Source organism: Armigeres subalbatus, chromosome 3 (assembly GCF_024139115.2).
Source record: "Armigeres subalbatus isolate Guangzhou_Male chromosome 3, GZ_Asu_2, whole genome shotgun sequence".
In the NCBI taxonomy this organism is placed as follows: domain Eukaryota; kingdom Metazoa; phylum Arthropoda; class Insecta; order Diptera; family Culicidae; genus Armigeres; species Armigeres subalbatus.
In genome coordinates this window covers 189,888,155-189,909,838 of record NC_085141.1, presented here as the reverse complement: position 1 = coordinate 189,909,838, position 21,684 = coordinate 189,888,155, and the positions used below count along the sequence as shown (strand labels likewise).

At 42.8% G+C, this 21,684-nt stretch overlaps 1 protein-coding gene across 4 annotated transcripts in view; it reads left to right on the top strand.

Annotated features, from left to right (window-relative positions):
* Positions 1-21,684, top strand: part of LOC134219685 (protein PALS1) — a 118,867-nt gene that overhangs the window by 87,410 nt on the left and 9,773 nt on the right. The window lies entirely within an intron of this gene.

The following is a 21,684-nucleotide window of genomic DNA, read 5'->3' as shown; positions in this document are numbered from 1 at the left end:
TAAGTATCCGAGATATATAGATAGCTAATAGCTATATGTATCCGGCTTTGCTAGGGACTGAAAAGTAAATTATAGAATTAAAATGTCCAATGCTGTAGCACGAAACCCACAGAGGTAGATCTACCGCTCATAGAATTGAACCTTTGTATCAATATATTTTTATATCTTTGTTTGGCCCTACCTTTTCAATAAACATCTTCCAAAAATAGAGAATAAGTGTACCAAATCTGGTTGGAATTTATCCTGGGAGTTACACTGAATTGCTCATTTTTAAAGACAACCCTTCCCCCATAACTTTCCCTTTTCCAAAATGACCCTCCCACCTTCTTTGTTATCTTCTCCTTAGAATAGAAAATGTGTACCAAATTTGGCTGAAATTGGTCCTGGGAGTTGGGTGTTACACTGAATTGCTCTTTTCTAAAGACAACCCTTCCCCTTACCCTCCCTTTTCCCAATGATCATCCCACCCCTTTGTTATTTTCTCCTTAGGATAGAGAATGTGTGTACCAAATTTGGATGAAAGCGGTCCAGGGGTTCAAAAGAAACACTGAATTGCCTGTTTTCTGAACAATACCCCTCCCCAGACCCTCCCTCTTTCCCAAATTACACTTCCATGTGATCGACTTCTCTTAGTGAATATGTGTACAATATTTGGTTGATATGGGTACTGGAAGTTGGGAGTAACACTGAATTGCTCGTTTTATAAAGACAACCCCTCCCCCATACCCTCCCTCTTTTTACAATGACCGCCCCACCCCATTTGTTATCTTTTCTTTAGGGTAGAGAATGTGTGTATCAAATTTGGTTGAAATCGGTGCAGGGGTTCAGAATTTACTCTAAATTACCCGTTTTCTGAACAATACCCTCCCTCCAGACCCTCCCCTTTCCCAAAATCTCTCATATGATTGTTTCCTTATGGTGAATATGTGTACAAAATTTGGTTGAAATCGGTCCTGGGAGATGAACGTTACACAGAATTGTTCGGTTTCTAAACAAAACCCTCCCCTTTCCTAAATGACCCTCCCACCCCTTTGTTAACTTCCCTGAGGATAGAGATTGTGTGTACCAAATTTGGTTGAAATCGGCCAAGTGGTTCAGAAGTAGTTAGCGAACATACATACATAGATTGGTTTTTATATATATAGAAGATATTTGATATTTGATGGGAATAACAAATCAGCCTACGCTGCCTACTGCCTAATCAGCCTACGCTGATATTGTTCAGCTCTGGGTGGGGGTAAGATTTTTAATCATCGTGTGCCCTATGCCGTCCGGGCCAGAAAAATTCTCGCTACTTCTAGGAAGTTTTGTTTTTTGGCAACCTCTGGTGAATCAGAAATGGTACGGTCTTGCAGGTCTAGATGTTTATGGGAAGTTCTACGCTTGCAACTAAGCGCATTTACTTTCCCCCACATTTTGACGATGGATTGTGCCGGATCGTCGGAGTCAAAAAAAAACTCCCGCTGCTTCCTCTTGGCATCTTGAATGAACGTTCGACACTCTTAGTGTGTTCATGTATAATTGTCCAATGCACCTTTCCCTAATAAACAGGAAAAAGCCTTCTGAGCGCTCGGACGTCCTTTGTTCTATCATTAACAACACGTCCGGGCCGAGAATTGGTTAGCGGAATGGATGGGTCCTCCCTTTCACCTCCCCAGACCGGGTGGTTGGCGTTCTTTGTTCCCAAGAGAAGAAGGAGAGAAAAGGTCTTACTGATTAAGTCACTTATCTTTTGTCGGGAAGCGTTATATAAGAGAGGTAGACATTCACATCGCTAATAGAAATGCTACCTCTGAGACGGGCTCCAACGACTGGGAGTTCTTCACTGAACTGAAGTACGGCATAGAGATCTCCCAGGGCGAACTGTCGTTGGTCAACAGTTGTTCCAAAAACCGTTATGTTCCATTAAAGACATACTTTGGCGTAATGGTAGGAAAAGAGGAAGTTGCCCTTATTCATCCTGGATTCAGATAGGGGCGATGATGATGACAGTTGCGCTACGTTCGTCAGAAGAGAGGCTTCAGGTTCATCTTCAGCTTAAATTATCCCGCAAGAGTACTTTTTTTGAATTAAAAACAAATGGCATTGAGGGCCCCGTAACGCTGGGTAGACACCTTTGCGTGGTGTGTTACGGTGTAAGATCTACCACGGTCACATTGTCAGCTACAGCTTTTATGATTTTTATCCTAGATTGGAATCAAGTACAACACCCACCTTCTGATAGCAATCTGATTTTCAAACACCGTAACCCGGGCAGAAGCCATGAACAGAATAACAAAACATGAAATGGATTTGATTGATATAAGAGATAAAAGAACAGGTAACAATATCAAAAATTTGCACCGAAATATCAAGATAAATATCAAGATATGTTATGGATAAGATCAAATCAATGGCGCATGATATTGATCACTTATTACAAATAGCATAACATGATATTTTAGTGCAAGATATTGTTATTGTCATCTTATCTTTCATCTCTTATATTAATCATGTCCATATCTCATTTTGCTATCATACCAACATTTGATATTATTGAGCTATTTTCGTCTACTCGGGCTATTAAAAACAAATGGCATTGAGGAAGTTTTAGGGTTCATGTATCCTGAGCACCCCTAGGGGTACATATGGCCAACGTAAAAGATCTCCATCCTGGGCGGCTGCTCGCTTTAGCGTTGACCTGGGCCAGACAGGTCAGCCTCCTGTTGACTTCCTTTATTTCCTTGTTGAGGCTACGCCGCCACGAGCCCCTGGTTATGCCTCTGCTGCGATGTCCTGCTGGATTCCAGTCCAGCGCTTGCTTGGAGTATGTTGACTTGCTCCAGAATGATTCGGAGCGTGTCAATATGGTCCACATGTGATCTTCCTGGGCGGAATCCTGCCTGCTGCCGTCGAAAAGTCGAATCTATTTTCTCCTGTATCCGATTTAGGATAACTTTGCACAGAACTTTGAGAACAATGAACAGTAACATGATGCCTTGCCAATTGTCGCACACAGCCGATCCTAAGACGCCCTGCATCCAGTCAGTCGGAAAAGTTGCGGTTTCCCAGATATTGCAGAATAGTTGATGCAGCATTTGCGCAGATAGCATGGGGTCAGCTTTGTGCATCTCTGCCGAAATGCGATCGGCCCCGGGACCTTTTTTGAATTTCATGCTTCGGATGGCTGCTTCAATCTACTGCAATGATGGATCTTCCGAATTGACGCGGGTAATGCGTCGCACCCTTAGCGGTTCATGCCGATATGTTGATGGTTCGCCGGGCATCGAAACTTGTAGAAGTTGTGCGAAGTGCTCAACCCAACGTTTCAGCTGATCAGTTGGGTCGACGAATAACTTACCTATCGCAACTTTCCCGGCATCCTCGGAGTCATCCTTGCTCCATTCAGGCGTCGTGAGATATCGTAGAGGAGGCGAATATCGCCAGTTGTTGCAGCTTTCTCCCCTTCGTCGGCCAGGGAGTCCACCCACGCTCGCTTGTCCCGTCTACAGCAACGTTTAACTTTCTTCTTGACGGGACTCGTACTTGGCTGCACTGGTTCTTGTCCGCTCTATCGCGGCCACTGCTTCTTTACGCTCCTTGATTTTCCGCCAGGTTGCATCCATAATCATTCATTCCTTCCGCTGAGTGCGCTGCTCACTCAGGTTGTTCTCGCTTATTTCGATAAAGGCATTCTTGATGGACGTCTGCTCTTCTACGCTGCCAACTTCCGGAACATTCGCTGCCCGAGTTTCAAGTTAATAAAAACGAATTCTTCACAGCTGGATCTTCTAGTCGGCGAGCGTAGAATCGCCGTAGGAGTCTCTCCTCCCGCCGCTGAATCCACACCATGCGTAATCGGATCTTGCCAATTAGAAGCTGGTGGTCAAACGCAATGGCAGCGCTGCATTTATTCCGGACATCAAGAAGGGCGTCTTCAATTTCGGCTAATGCAGATGTGTTCGATTTGATTTTCAGTTTGTCCATCACAAGAGACCCACGTGACTCGATGAGGAAAGAGCGATCCTCCAATCACCATGTCGTTATTGCCACAGAATTCTGCCAACAGCTCACCGTTTTCACTCATTTCTGCAAGACCATGACGTTCCATGACACGCTTATAGTCCGTGATGTCGGAGCCGATCTTCGCATTGAAGTCGCCCATGTAGAACTTGATGTCACCTTTCGAAACTACATCCACGACTGCATTCAGTTCACTGAAGAAATTCTCCTTGTCCTGTAGCTCGGCAACATCGGTCGGCGAATAACATTGGATTATCGTGGGGTTCCTTACCCGTGTTCTGAATCTGAAATGATTATTCTCTCGTTGATTGGTTCCCACCTGATGAGTGCCGCCTGTGCATGTACGCTAAGCTGGAAACCAACTCATCGGTGCCGGGAAGCGTTGTTGCCTCGTAAAAATACCGGAATATAAGAATACCTGTTCCGATGATGGTAATTTGTGTTCTCCAAAGTTTGACAAACGAACTTCAGTTCCAGGATTCCGAGCTTCATGCGCCGTGCCTTACTGGAAGTTTTACGGTGCTCTCTATTAAGTGAAGAAGATCTTGAGTATTCCATCCTAAGAATTATGTGATTTTATTTGGAAGACAGTGCATTGGAGGATTTTACAACGTAAATAAATAGCAGAAACTGAGAAACTGAGACAAAAAGATTACAATAATTCAACGATAAATCAAGTTCAATGTAAATATCATGCTCCTGCGTAAATCTAACACGTTTTTATTGAGGTTTGAGGTTTTTAGTGGTTTCAACAGGGTATGATGGTGGTTTCAATAAAACTATGGACATCATGGCGAATTATCGATTGCATAAAACCGCTTAATGGAAGTTTAACAAATTAATAATATTTTCTGGCAATATAAATCGCGCCTCAATTATTTCCTACTTTTATGCAAAAAACATCGATAAATATGAAACTACACGACTAAAATGCAATGTAGTCAATTTTTCAACATATCCCTCATGATTATAAATAATTGTTTTAAAATACTATTCAATTTGGATGATACAAAGTCCAACATCCTCAACATCAGAGCGAATCTAGATGGCAAAAATGCTGTCAGAATCCTGAATAATTCTAACAAAGTAGTAAAAGGTTACTATGCCTGGAACTTGATTTGTGCAATTGCACAACATGTGAAAAATTGGTTTCGAAAAATGTATTGGAAGTTAACCACTTCCTTCGGTGGGGTTTGATCCCACGAAACCAGTACGCTAGACAGGTGCTTTCCCTACTAAGCTACGAAGGACCTCCGTCGTCCTCCGCAGCTTAGAAGGCTACTGATGAGATCAAATTTCCAACACCAGGCACATAGCCGAACTCTCGCAATCTATTTTTAAAACCAACTTTTTCACACGTATTGTTTTGTGCAATGCCAACCGAGTAGGATGAGTATTTAGTTATGTCTGGCATCCATACAAGTTAATGGTCTTGAACAATTTCTCTAGAGTGGACGTCTTTCATCTTAAAATGGTTTTATGGCTTGAATCAAGATTGTAAAATAATTGGTTTTACATGTGGTTTTAGGGCACAAGTCTAGAAGTGTGCTTCAAGTGCACCATAAAATGAATTTTGTTTCTTTGGATAACTCTCTTTATTTTCTCCACTGGTCTCGCAATTTGTTGCATGTTCGAAGCTTGTGGTGTTCGACGATACAAAAATGGTAAATATTGAAACCTTTCAATGCGCGGGTTCATCAGCTCAATCCATTGCAGGCAATTGTGAACTGACGTCGACGGAATACATACGATGATATGAAATCTGGAGCTATAAAGAATCCGGTAGATCGAACAGATTACCTTGGGATGCTCGGGATGTGACTGAGCAGCGTGAGGCTGCTGCGCCAACCGATGAGCAGAAGAGATAAGATCTAGTGTGTAATTGATGTCAGCAGCTTCTTTCACCTCAATTTCCAAAAATCCTTTCCACCCATCGTATTGGTCACGGCACCAATGTTTTGACCAGGGTGGGACGACCCTACGTTGTTGTTTTTCAAGGACTCCAGACGGCGGTGACGAAAAAACTACTGTTTTAACTTGACTTCTGATTTATTGCCCCCGAGAGGCATGCCATCTCGGAGGTTACTATTCGAGACACTGTACAACTGATATGGATCGATATTCGCCTTTCATAGGCGATTCTTAGTGCGGAAGGCAGATACATTTTTTGGGAACACATTTGAATTCAAAATCTTATTGGATTTACTGCGCGACTTTTAAAACTTCTTCTTCTTCTTCTTCTTCTTCTTCTTATTGGCATTACATCACCTAAGCCAGGTTACCATTTTTGCATTCGTATATCATGAGGCTAGCACGATGATACTTTTATGCCCAGGGAAGTCGAGACAATTTCCAATCCGAAAATTGCCTAGACCGGCACCGGGAATTGAACCCAGCCACCCTCAGCATGGTCTTGCTTTGTAGCCGCGCGTCTTTCTGCACGGCTAAGGAGGGCCCCGCGACTTTTAAAAACTAAAACTAAATCATGTGAGATTTAATTTATTGAAATTTTAGAGAAACACATGAAAGAATCATCGAAATAATTCATTCTGAGGATGGCTTGAAAAATGTGTGGAAAATATTGCTGAAAGAGTATTAACGAATCCAAATTTTTTTTTTAATAGTAAAATAGCATTGGTGAAAAATATAGAAAAACTTTGCAGGATCCTTTGATTCTCATTTCATTCGTCATTTTCTCTCATTGATAAAAACCTACTTTACCATGGTCTATTGACCTTTAATTGTACGCACGTCTTCCACTAATCACCGGTGATGCTGACATTTTTCAATTCCGTGCAGTTTTTCACCCTTTTAGCTTTCATTTCACGTAATAACCTTAAGTTCGATAATATTCGCACCCCAGGTCACCGCTCGCTCGCCGTAGGTAATTCAATTAAACACCTACGTGCAATGTCGTTCGCAGGTGTGCAACGCGACTAAGGTGGTGTGGCGTTTGTATGAAACGTTAACCTGAGTGAGTTTGACGATATGAAAATATCATCGCCACTTGTTTTAGCACTGGAAATCCACTTCAGCTATACTAGAGCCAAGCCAGCCGGTTGTCTGACGTCACCGAAGTGACATTCGCAAATACCCGCCGTCGCTCTGGCCAGCGATGGCGACGATGCGATGTGGTCATTTTTAAATGGAATTCAGGAGGGATTTTTAGAACAGGTTAACCACAAACGGCCGTGATTTTCGGTCAGCTTCTTAGTGCGCATTGTTGAGTGTTGTGTGTCGTAAAATGTTTTAATGTCGTGTTAAACTTGAAAAAGTCACTTCCATGTTATCAAATGAGGAATCGGTGATAGATCGTCTATATAGGTACACAAACACTTTAATCGTCGATATTTCAAGCACACAGAAATACTTGATTGTGAAAAATAGATCAGATGTGGATTCGATTGATTTAACCCCTTTAGTATCGTAACTGTTTTATTCTTTTATTTTAATAGAATAATGAAAAACGACATAGGTAATACGTATTTCATGAATGCTAAGAGTAGGTGCTTAACCTACCGGTAATATGCGTGACTTTAAAACGAGCCCTTGCTGTATGTGAGTGGGTTCGATTTCCACTTCGGTCTACAAAATTTTATAGTTGGAAATTTTATTGACTAGGCATGAAGAATACAATCGTATTAGCCTCATGATATGCGAACGTGCAAGTGCATACGGCATTGATAATGCTTGCAGTCAGCCTAAGTCACCCAATTTTTTCGGGGTGGTTTGAAAGAATTCTGAAAAGTATGATCTTTTATACTACCTCTTTATACTACAGTCTCTGTGCTGCTCTTAGGCTATTTATAGTACATAGTGAGTTGAACGCTCGTCTGAGTCCATGAGAGCGGACGCAGTATCAATTTGAAAACAATAAGGCTCGATGTCCATGTAGCGGTTTTTCAACGCCACGAGCACGCAGCGTTAATATAACGCAGGTGTGCAACGGCGCGGCGACGCTACGTTATCGATTTTTCCCGGTGCACATCTGCGTCTTTTTAACGTTGAAAAGACGCTACGTGGACATCGGCCCTAAGGCTACTCTAAGGCGGTCATAGTGGATTGAGCGCTAGCCTGAGTCCATGAGAGCGGATACTTTTCTTTTCTTGAAGGGAATTAACCAGAAAATTATAAAAATGTTGACTGTTGAGTGTTGAGTCTTAATCTTAAAAATGAAAAATAATTCCGAGATAACTTGTTAGTCGTTGATTAACTGCGACCCCCTCGGGTGTAGATCTGGTTTTCACCATAGAGCGTCCACCGGGACACTCCCACCGTAATTGTGTCATGAAGTAAGACGATCATTCCTGGACGAATATTGGGATGTTTTTTTTTTGTATAGTGTTTAGATAATTTTGGAATAGACGACAGAGTTCATTCATTTCATCAAGAGCTCCTCGATGCTTGCACTGTTTGAACACATTTTGTGTACCCATCTTTTTCTGCTGATATATTATCTGAGGGATGCCAAAAATACATCTGATAGACTGGAGACTAATTCAAGATGGATTGATTTTGTTGACATGTACACGTAAACTGCTGCAGGTGTAGTCCTCAACCAAGTAACAATTTCCATTCTTCTTGGATTTATGCAATTCTTATACCGGATTTAAAATAGCAATTACCATAGCCAGCTGCTCAGTTTTATCATCGCTCTTATTGCTATCAATAAACCTCTCATAAACATACCCAAAAAGCTTCGAACGTCAAACGCTTATTGAGCTTATGATCAGCTCTACCATTGTGATGAAGTGTAATAAATCCTATTTTCAAAGCTCGATTGAAGCCAAAATTTTTGGTCGTAATGTGGTCAAACAAATAACCCCAATAAGAATATTTGCATTGCAAAGTGTCACGATGTGAACCCCTATCGCAACGTTATATCGGTCGATGAGACGGTCGATCAATGCGTAAAGAACAGTGGTACGAAGGATAGCCGAAAACTGATATCTTCACTACAATGACCAAAGGATGACCATATATCAACAAAACGAGCGATAGAGTTCTTGCTGACCGCTTACGGTAAAACAATGGACATACCAAACCAGGGCTCTACATTACGGGTGGGAAGATGTGTAGTTGTGTTGGTAATCCGAGCTCGGTGAATTTTGTACTCACCCAGTGAACTTTTCAGTTTTCTTATGGCAAAATGTTCACGATTCGGTTTCCTTATGGCAACTAACCAAAACAAAGAAAAAATTTCCGTCGAAATAGAAGTATTGCACAATTTTTTTCTCATGCAGTACTAAGATTCCGTCGTATTTATGCTGACAACACATCCCTTCATTGAAATTTTTCAACACTTTGCTCAAATTTGTTACTTCAAAAAAGTAAACAACAGCTGACTCGGTTTCTTTATGGCGAATTTTCGATGAATTTTTTTCCGTTGCAACGGCAAAACACTCACCAACACTCGCAAAACTCGGCCGTTTGGGCCACCCGATATATACTACCCTGATACCAAACAAGTGGAAGCCACGTTATGTTTCTCTATTTCTCTAAAGCAAATTGTGCTCAAACGTGTCTCTTACATTAGATTATTCTTTCCAAAATTCTTAATTATTCTCCTAAATTAAAAGTAATTTGAACTCACTCACTAGGCTGGACTAGTTTTACATTAAAGGTAATAGATACTTACGAAGAAAATTCAAATTGAAATACATGTTAAAATCGGTCTTACTCTAGGTTTTGTGCTATCTACACTAAACATAAAACGTGCAAATATTTATCGTGGACATAGAATCTTAGTTACTGTAAGTAATAATGAAATCTCACTTAGTGATAAAGATTAGTCTGAATCAGTCATTTCAAGACAAAATTTTCAAAACGACTTATCTGCTATTGTAAACAAAGATTCAAACGAGGATTTGACGAATCTGATAGCACTCCCACGCAAACCAACACCACCAATAGGTAGGTGAAGGTTTCCGCTACCTGTTGATGGTGTTGGTTTGCGTGGGAGAGCTATCAGATTCGTCAAATCGTCGTTTGAATCTTTGTTTACAAAAGCAGATAAGTCGTTTTGAAAATTTTGTCTTGATTTCATGATGCAGGAATATAGCACAGTGTGGATCAAAAGATTTGTAACGTGATACCATTCTGCAAAGTTGTACACCAAAAATTGTAAGTACCATGTAAAGCGATAAAAAGCGTGCACTAAAATAGAAATAAACATTTCAGCTTATAGCTAACCACAAAAATCTGGTTTGCTAAAAGGTTTTGGAAGAACCATCCGTACAATTTCTATAAGAATTTTTGTGCGTGAACGAAATGGATAATCACGACAAGACCATATCTAATTGCAAAACGTGCAATCTGTCAGATACGACGGTGGACGCTCAAATGGTTGCATGCGATCAGTGTCAGCTTTGGGAGCACTTCACGTGTGCAGGCGTAGACGATACGGTCAAAGATTTACCGTACTTATGTAAGGCTTGTACTGCGCAGGTGAGTGCCGATAATTCGAAAAATACGAATAAGTTACGAGCCGACAATAGGTCCGCCAAATCCGGTGGAAGATCGGTCTCGAAGAAGAGTTCTAAGGTGCCCTCCGTTACTGTGAGTCAAACCGCGAGTGCACGAGCGGCGGCTTTGGAAGCGCAAATGAAGCTTATTGAAGAGGAGAAACAAATGAAAGAGCAGGAGTTGAAGGAGCAAGAAGAATTGCAGAAGCTTGAACTGGAAGAAGAACGAAGGATGATCGAAGAGAAAAAGCAACTGTTAGAAGAAGAAAGGAAGCTACGCCAACGAAGACTAGAAGAACAACGGGCGTTGCTTAAGAAGCAGCAATTTATCCGTCGAGAATCGATGGAAAAGAAGAATGAAGTAATCAAACAATTATCAGAGCGAGGGAGCGAAACAAGCTCTGTTCCCGACTCAGGCGACAAAGTGAAAGACTGGCTGGAGGACCACCATCATACCGACGGAAGATCTATGGAGAAAACAACGGAGGAACAGGAAACGCATAAAGGCCTTCGACCAATGGTCTCCATAGACCCGTTGGCTCTTCAGCGCATTACATCGCACCGAAATATCCTTGCAGCTACACGGACATCAGTTCGTGAACCACAAAGACAGGCCCTCTCATCAGGAATACAGCAGGCTCGATCAACAGTTGTATCGTCACCTTTTCATCAATACGTGGTGCAGTCGCGGCCGCATTTCCAGGAGATGCCACAATTGTACCTACAATCACATCAGCAAATGATGTATCAGCCCCATCATCCATCGCCGACTAGAGAACGTCAAGGACGAATGTGGCCGCAAGCACAAAGATGTCAACCGATGCACCCTGAAATGGTCCACCAGCAACGGCTGCAACAGGTCCCATCCGAAAGGGACGAGCGGTTCAATACAACGCAATTGAGGCCTGCAATGTTTGTTGAATCATTCCAGCAACCCGAGGATCATCCCAAACCAGAAGCTCAACAGACATACCCCCGCGAAACTAGGCTTCAACACGAACCTGCTGGACAACAGGAGGCAATTGAACTTCAATCGAAGCATATTGCGGCACGCCAGGTAGTCGGGAAGCAACTTCCAAGGTTTGATGGAAACCCAATAGACTGGCCAATGTTTATTAGTAGCTACGAGCAGTCAACAAACGCGTGCGGCTACTCGAATGCCGAAAACTTAATCCGGCTTCAGCAATCCCTGTCAGGACATGCGAGAGAGTCAGTGTGCAGCAAGCTTTTAATGCCAGCTAGCGTTCCCCACGCTATCGAAACACTGCGCATTCGATACGGTCGGCCAGAGCTTCTCCTCAAATCGCTCCTGGAGAAGGTGCGACGTACTCCCGGACCGCGGCAGGATAGACTAGAGACGGTGATCGAGTTTGGCTTAACAGTCGGAAACTTCGTCGACCACCTTCAAGCTGCACAGCTACAACAACACCTGTCGAACCCAATGTTGATGCAGGAGCTGGTTGAGAAACTTCCGGGTCCAATGAAAATGGAGTGGGCATCCTTCAAGGGCACACAGCCGATGGCAAACCTGGCAACATTCGGACTGTTTATGGAGAAACAGGTAGGTGCGGCCACCGAAGTCAGTTTTGAGCTTCCAGTTTACGACAAATCAAGTAGAATCGAGAAGCAGAGAGGGAGAGAAAACGCTGGAATCCACACACATCTACAGGAAAGAAGCTCGAACAATAAACAGGTTACTTCGGCCGGACAAACTCGGAAGCCCGCTAAAATATGTGGTATTTGTGAACGCGAAAATCATAGAGCAGCGGACTGCCCTCGGTTCAAAGAACTCTGTGTCGAGGAGCGATGGAAGATGATCCAGAAAAGAGGCTTATGTAGGACATGCTTGAACAGTCATGGGAAATGGCCATGCAAATCTTGGCATGGGTGCGCGGTAGAAGGATGTCGTCTAAAGCACCATACTCTTCTCCACTCTCCTGCGACGGCACATTCCGTCAACCATTCTTCGAGCCAGCTTTCTACAAAACGTCAGACACTGTTTCGGATATTACCAGTTGTTCTTTATAACCAAGGAAAAAGTGTGTCTGTATACGCCTTTATTGACGAAGGGTCGGAAATTACGTTGCTCGAAGAAAATATCGCCAAACAACTAGGTGCCACAGGCCCCATCAATCCACTCACTCTTCAGTGGACGGGCAACGTTAAACGAAATGAATCGAAATCGCAGGAAATTAATTTGGGTATATCAGGGAAAGGTTGCCCCGCAAACTTCAAACTTCGGCATGCCAGAACTGTCAGCTGCTTGGTACTGCCCAGTCAGCATCTAAACTATAAGGAACTAGCTCAGCGTTTCTCGCACATGAGAGGACTCCCCATGGAAAGCTACGATACCGTACAACCGAAATTATTGATAGGACTGGACAACCTACGACTCGGAGTGCCACTCAAACTGCGTGAGGGTGGACCGAACGATCCCATAGCGGCAAAATGTCGCCTAGGATGGTCTGTATACGGTAGTACCAACGCCTCAGACAGTAGAAGTGCAGTTGTCAACTTTCATGCAGCTACAGCTTCTAGCTCAGATAGTTTGTTGAGTGAACAGCTGCGTGATTTTTTCACCATGGAGAACGATGGAGTTTCAAGCCACCACGTGAACCTTGAGTCCGAGGAGGATAAACGAGCGCGGGCTATTCTCGAAAAGACAACGCGTAGAGTCGGAGCATGTTTTGAAACGGGACTACTGTGGCGAACCAACGATCAAGCGTTTCCTGATAGTTACCAGATGGCGTTTAGACGACTTGTGGGATTGGAGCGGAAACTTGCGAAAGACCCTTCACTCGGCGATCAAGTACGAAAGCAGATACATGACTACGAACGGAAGGGATATGCACACAAGGTGACTCAAGTCGAACTGGACTCGGTCGATCGAAAGGGTATGTGGTTCCTGCCCTTGGGAGTGGTTCAACACCCGCGTAAGCAAAAGGTTCGGCTTATTTGGGACGCCAAGGCAACGGTCGGTACGGTTTCCTTTAATTCGAATCTTCTGAAAGGCCCCGATCTATTAACACCGTTGCTCGCAGTACTAAGCGGATTCCGACAGTTTCCGATTGCAATTTGTGGAGATATCAGGGAAATGTTCCACCAAATAAAAATCAGGGAACAGGATCGACTCTCCCAGTGCTTCCTCTGGCGAGACAAGCCCTCCGACGACGTACAAATCTACGCGATGGACGTAGCAACGTTTGGCTCCACTTGTTCACCCGTGTCAGCACAGTTCGTAAAGAACCGTAACGCAGAAGAGTTTGCCGATCGTTATCCACGAGCTGCAGTTGCCATTACGAAGCATCACTATGTGGACGACTATCTGGATAGTTTCAAAACGGTACAAGAAGCGGTAGAAGTTGTGAAGGAGGTGAAATTCGTCCACTCCAAAGGAGGGTTTGAGATTCGTAACTTTTTCTCAAACTCTTCAGAAGTGCTACAAGCTATTGGTGCTCTAACGGTAGCAACAACAAAAGAGCTAACGTTAGAAAGGGGTGATAACATAGAATCGGTACTTGGGATGAGATGGATTCCGAGTGCAGACTGCTTCACCTATACGGTAACATTAAGAGAAGATCTACGTTTTGTCTTGGATCAAGCCCATATTCCAACGAAACGGGAAGTTTTGAAAGTCGTCATGAGCTTGTTTGACCCGCTGGGTCTCATCTCGTTTTTCCTTATCCAAGGTAAGGTGATCATACAAGGAATTTGGGCTTCAGGCACTGCTTGGGACCAGCCAATCCACGAGAAATTCGCGCAACAGTGGCGACAGTGGATAGAATACTTCGATTTGCTTGACACGCTGCAGATACCCCGGTGCTACTTTGCTGATCAACCTTCCGCTAATAACAGTCGACTCGAAGCTCATGTCTTCGTTGATGCCAGTGAAGTGGCATTTTGTTGCGTAGTATACTTTCGCCTGGTGAACAATAACCATATACAGGTAGCGCTAGTTGGAGCCAAAAGCAAGGTAGCTCCTCTGAAGACTCTCTCTATCCCGAGACTTGAGCTGAAAGCCGCAGTGCTTGGTGTCCAATACCTACAAGCTGTCCTAAGTAATCACACTTTACCGGTAACCCAGAAATATATGTGGACTGACTCTACCACAGTGATAGCCTGGATCTTGTCAGACCACCGCAGATACCAGAAGTTCATCGCAGTCCGCATAGGGGAAATTCTGAGCCTTAGCGACCCACACGACTGGAGATGGGTGCCAACGAAGTCCAATGTGGCAGACAAGGCCACTAAGTGGGGAAAAGGTCCAGATTTTGAAGCAGATAACCCATGGTTCAGCGGACCTGCATTTCTGCATCACAGCGAAGAGTGTTGGCCTGAACGCCGTCAGAATGTTACCACAAAAGAAGAACTCCGTCCAGTGCATACGCACTGGTCATCAATTCCTTTCATCGACGCAACTAGATTCAGCCGATTTGAAAGAATGCAACGTACGTTGGCATACGTCTATCGTTTCATCGAAAATCTACGTCGCAAGAGAAGCGGTGCAGCTTTGCAGCTGGGATTTCTGATTCAGAATGAATTGAAAAATGCTGAAGAAGTCTTGTGGAAACTTGCTCAGGCAGAATCATTCCCCGAAGAAATCGCAGTTCTCTCTTCTTCAAAAGGATCTCCGGAAGCACGACATCCGTGCGTCTCAAAATCAAGTCCAATCTACAAAACTTGGCCTTATCTCGACGATAATGGAGTTCTTCGGATGCGAAGTAGACTCGGAGCAGCAGCCTTCGCGCCTACCGAAGCAAAGTTTCCTGCCATTTTACCTCGACAACACTTAATTACAAAATTAATAGTGGACTACTATCATCGCTGCTTCCGCCACGCCAACAGGGAAACCGTTGTGAATGAAATGCGTCAAAGATTCGAAATTGCCAAGCTACGGAATCTCATCGAAAAGGTTTCAAAGGAGTGTGTCTTCTGTCGGGTGAAGAAAGCTTGTCCTAAGCCGCCAGTGATGGCACCCCTTCCATCGGCTCGACTTCAACCATTTGTCCGACCATTCACGTACGTAGGCCTTGACTATTTTGGACCGGTTTTAGTCAAGGTTGGAAGAAGCCAGGTAAAACGGTGGGTGGCAGTATTCACGTGCCTCACGGTGCGTGCGGTTCACATTGAGCTGGTACATAGCTTATCAACCGAATCGTGTATCATGGCAGTTCGCCGTTTCGTTGCGCGACGAGGTCCACCAACTGAAGTGTATAGTGACAATGGTACATGCTTCCAAGGAGCTAATAAGGAGCTGGAATGTCAACGCAAAATGAATAAAGCTTTGGCTTCCACGTTTACGAGTTTATCCCTCCAGCAACTCCTCATATGGGAGGCGCATGGGAGCGGCTAGTGCGATCGGTGAAGGTAGCAATCGGAGTAGTCAGCAAATCAGTAACGGATGCTCCTCGCAAGCCAGACGACGAAACACTTGAAACGATTCTAGGGGAAGCAGAATTCATAATCAACTCTAGACCTCTTACCTGCATTCCTCTTGAGTCAGCACATCAAGAGTCACTCACACCCAACCACTTTTTGTTGGGTAATTCAAGTGGCCTAAAAATCCCGCCGTCAGAATCAGTTCCACAGACCGCCGTTCTACGAAGTAGTTGGAAGTTAGCACAATCAATATGCAACGATTTCTGGCACAGATGGATTAAAGAGTATACGCCGGTCATTGCCCGGCGATCAAAATGGTTCGCAGAAACGCGGGATCTAGAAGTAGGTGATTTGGTCATGATAGTCGGTGGAACCTCTCGGAACCAGTGGATCCGCGGACGCGTGGAGAAAACTATTCCTGGAAGAGATGGACGTATTAGGCAAGCTCTAGTGCGCACAGCATCGGGAGTTCTTCGACGAGCTGCAGTAAAGTTAGCGGTACTTGATATCATGAGGATTGGTGAACATGAAGGTACCAAGGATACCCCAGGACCCCCTCCATGTTCACGGGTGGGGGAATGTCACGATGTGAACCCCTGTCGCAACGTTATATCGGTCGATGAGGCGGTCGATCAATGCGTAAAGAACAGTGGTACGAAGGATAGCCGAAAACTGATATCTTCACTACAATGACCAAAGGATGACCATATATCAACAAAACGAGCGATAGAGTTCTTGCTGACCGCTTACGGTAAAACAATGGACATACCAAACAAGTGGAAGCCACGTTATGTTTCCTATTTCTCTAAAGCAAATTGTGCTCAAACGTGTCTCTTACATTAGATTATTCTTTCCAAAATTCTTAATTATTCTCCTAAATTAAAAGTAATTTGAACTCACTCACTAGGCTGGACTAGTTTTACATTAAAGGTAATAGATACTTACGAAGAAAATTCAAATTGAAATACATGTTAAAATCGGTCTTACTCTAGGTTTCGTGCTATCTACACTAAACATAAAACGTGCAAATATTTATCGTGGACATAGAATCTTAGTTACTGTAAGTAATAATGAAATCTCACTTAGTGATAAAGATTAGTCTGAATCAGTCATTTCATGATGCAGGAATATAGCACAGTGTGGATCAAAAGATTTGTAACGTGATACCATTCTGCAAAGTTGTACACCAAAAATTGTAAGTACCATGTAAAGCGATGAAAAGCGTGCACTAAAATAGAAATAAACATTTCAGCTTATAGCTAACCACAAAAATCTGGTTTGCTAAAAGGTTTTGGAAGAACCATCCGTACACAAAGAGTTTATCACGGTGTGTAACAAGATCAACATTTTTCTGATCGTTGTTTATGATGGCCATATTGAAAACAAGGAAGCATTTTTGAGTCAGTGAAATTTATCCCCGAAATTCATGATTAGGCTGTTTTGATTATTTTAAATTTATTGCGCGCGTGGTGTTTATTTTTTTTTTTTTTCATTTTCATTCATCATCATGAAATTGAACGCGCACCTCATGTCGATTGAAGAACATTGGCGGTTCAAAAAGGTTTTCTAAATACTCTAATAACAGGTTTATAGTGGTAATCTAGAGAGGGCCACTTGGCTGTATCTTACTCTTATAGCGGCAATCAGAAGGTTGTCGTGTAATAGTAAATTTTATTGTTTGATCTTATAATTTGATCATGGAAACCATTCCTAGAGCGGAATAAAGCTTGAAATGTTACTTGGGATGTCTTATTTCGAACTTGTTTGGATGAAAATGGCCCTGCATTATGCATTCCAGTGACAAAAAATGGTGACGATGAAGGAACTCTTGGTTCTCGTAAATTTTTCATTAGTCGATGAAACAATTGATGCAGCATTCAGTAACCAATATAGTAGAAGAATAGTGTTGATTAGTCCTGCTTGACGAAAATTATTGGATTATTCAATTCCTTATTCACATTATGTCATGGTGACGAGTTGCGTAGCTTTCTTTCGGAATAATTCCGATAGATATTTTGTTTTAGGTTTTTTAATTTGGTTTACACTAATTAAAACATTAAATTTTCCTTTTCCACTTCCGCCACTGTACCTTACCAAAAAACTATTCCCTTCGTTCAAATAAAATACATTTTACATACATAATATAATATTTTGGAAAACCTACCGAGAAAACCCGGGAATTTATTTTATCGACTAGAGTGGTCTGATAAGAAAATTATGTTGAGCTTTTTAGTGGAATGTTTTCACCTGTCATAAGACGAGTTTAAACAATCCCATTGAATTCCACCACTTAATTGTATCTTGACAGATACGTATTTCGACCTCAAAGGTAAGGCCGTCTTCAGTGTCTCGTACTTGACTCGACGAGACACTGAAGACGGCCTTACCTTTGAGGTCGAAATACGTATCTGTCAAGATACAATTAAGTGGTGGAATTCAATGGGATTGTTTAAACTCGTCTTATGACAGGTAGAGTGGTCTGTTCACCTTGGAGTATCCTATAGTTGGAAATTCTTTGCAGGTGATGGGCCGTTGAGTGACCATTTGTGGTTATAATAGATGGTCCGTGTGTGGTTTACAACATAAATTCCATATTAAGAATTCAACAAGCAATGGAGAAAATCCCGGTGCTTTAGGATGAAATTTTGAAATTGACCTTTTTACGGATGTTTCGGATCTTCCAGAAAACCACCCGGTCACAATGGTCAGTGTAAGTCAAAATATCAATTCCATACTCAGGGTTTGACAACAATTGGATTAGAAAAAATCCCGGCGCTCTGCGATAAAATCTACCAATTGACCATTTTATGGATATTCCGGTCTTTCAGAAAACCACCTGGTGGCCACAATGGTCCGTGTGTGGGTCACAACACCAATTCCGTATTCAAAGTTCGACAATTAATTATTCTAAAAAAATACGCGCTCTACGATGAAATTTTCGATTTGCCTTTTTACGGATGTTCCGGATCTTCCAGGGAACCTCCCAGGGGTCACAATGGCTAATGTGTGGTCAAAATATAAATTCCATACTATCTGGGTTCGACAACAATTGGAATTTAAAACAAAAAAACCCGGCGCTCCTGGAAATTGGAAGTGGAAACCAGAAGAGTTGAAAGCAACAGTGTTGTACAACAACATTGCACACAATGCTACTTGGTTGTACAACATTTGACTCCGCCCACCAGAAGTCTGAGCAAACTCAAACGATTTTGATTTCATCCGACGAACTTTACAACTTTGAAACCGTCTGTCCAACAGTCGTACAACTTGCCCACAGACGCAGACGGTCCGACTTTACTCCGACCGAACCAAATTTGCTGGGGGCGGAGTCAAAGTTGTACATGTCGGAGCCCCCCGGAGGCACTGGTTTACGTTTGATTTTGAAAACTTGCGCAAGCCGCCAGAAGGGCTTTAAGTATTTTGACAAATTGTGAAATTGTTTATTCTTCAATTGTTTTCAACTCTACTGGCCATGATCTTATTGAGATCTTATACAAAACCTTCCTAGTTGGATTTGTAGTTCTGTGATTTTGCTTCCTTAAACAATTACGCAGGAAATTATTTGTTTGGTCTTTTCTGGAGTCATGGTCGTTGTCTTCACGCGATTCCAACATAGGGTTTTCTTCGATAAGAACTTCGATCTCTACGAACTCGATGATAGATTCGTCGACGACTTTCGATACATCGATGATTACGCTGGGCTTGGATCCGAACATCCAACACCGACCGACAAATAACAGCAGTAGATCGTTGTAGTGCCCTGCCAGAAAGTCATCAGATAGCACTTTGCCGTTTATGTTGTCTATTGAATTTCCCCATAGCGAGTAGTGGGCATTCAAATCACTGATGATATCTTAATCTGCCGTCGAGTCAGTAATCGGTTGAGCCGTCCGAAATCTTGAGCTGCTTCGAGCAGTAGCCTTCGATGAACCCGGAATTCGAACCCCTTGCAAATGACAATGGCAACGCCACAACCTGACTGCTCACCGGTTCGGTCTATTATGTAGACGGTGTGGTCGGAAAGACGGAAGCAAGCGGTCGGTTTCCGTTGGGATTCCCACGTCAATACGATTGTCGTATCCAGTTGTTTGGCTAACAGAGAGCGGAATGTCCAAATAAAAATCTTTTGTTCAACCATATTAGATAAATACAGTCGCTGGTGTTACTTCCGGGTTGGATCCGAAGCGATTGTAGGCAGATTCCTGACACTGATCACAGGTCTGTTGATTTCAGCCAAAGCCAGGTGGGAAGCAACTGGGGTGGGCGTTTTGAGCACTGGAAGATTGACAAGACTGCTGTTTCCAACTGAAACCAGGTGGAATGCCTCCAGCTGGACCAGGTTTCTTACCGAAAGGAGAAAGAATTGTGGAGTTTGAGTAAGATACCGTCAGTGTGGTTTCATAAATACACACCTCAGCGTGTCAATCAGCGAACAGCAAGCCATGACTCCGCCTCTTCTTGTCAGATATCTACGTGCACACGCATCCACGGAGAGCCGCAATTTCATTTCGGCCATTTAGGGTCACTAGGCTACTGAGTTCATGTGCTCAATTTGTGAAGAATAAAATTTTCTACGGTTTGTAGTTTGGAAGATCAGAAGGCATGTCTGGAAGACCGCTGGAAAATGATTTGTGGTTTGGAGAACCACGAGACGCGTCCGATAGAGGTGAGCCAGCCAAGGGCTGAAAACCTCTTCAATAAAGACGATAATAATAAGACGCGTCTGGAAGACCGCTAGAAAATGGTTGGTGGCCTGGAAGACCGTCGGAAAATCGTTTGTGATTTGTAAAAACCATACGATGCGTCTGAACGACTGCCAGAAAATTGGTTTATGATTTGGTGAATTATTACGGAAATCTATAATGTTTTTCGAGAGTTCCATATCATAAACACTGAATACCAATTTAATTGAACGTCAAAACGATTAACGAAGCTTGTGTCCATGAAGCCTACCAGTTGTTCGAACTATCTCAATCTGTAAGAACTATGAAGTTATTGACTTCTGTATAATTTTTGCTTTGGTAAAGAGAGAAGAAGGGGAATGTAGGGTTTGAGTAAGATACCTTCAGCCAGCTATGACTCTGCCTCTTTTTGTCAGATCTTCGTGGCTTGCACACGCATCCACGGAGCTTGCACACGCATCCACGGCCATCCGGCCATTAGGGTCACACAAAAATGGTTGTTTTCGTTGTAAATGGAATTTCCCATTGAAAATGAAAACGATATTCAGTTGAAGTTCAAATAAAAATTACTGGAAAAATTCAGAAGAATTTTCCATGAAATCCATGAGCATTCAGACGAATTTCCTATAAAAGTTCAAAAGAATTTTCCATGGAAATTATGGCGAATTTGCCGTAAACATTCCGAAGAACTTCTCGTAAAAAAATAATTTCCCGTCATAATTATTCCCACTTGAAATTTCGAAAAAAATTCAAAGAATTTCGTATCTTCATTGGAAATTTTAAAGTATTCCGCGTAGAAATTCGTTCCGAAATTCTGTTTACTTCTGTGGGTCCACTAGTGGGTCCAGCTTTATAAATGGGCTTGAACCTCATTTGGAATCCGAGCTTGATGGCTTCATGTGCAGGTCAAGACATTCCACTAAAAGAACTCAAATATTTTCATTCATAAGGAAAATTCTGGTTTAAATCGTACAATTTTGCCCTTAAAATCTATAAATAACCAGTGTGAGTGTTAAATACCATCATCCGATCCGAAATATGAATCATGTCATAATTTGAATCGGAACGGTTTTATAACAATGACGATACTAGAGAGCTGTATTGACAGTGAAGTGAGCAGTTTTTGGTAGCTGCACAGCTATTTTTGCACATAACAA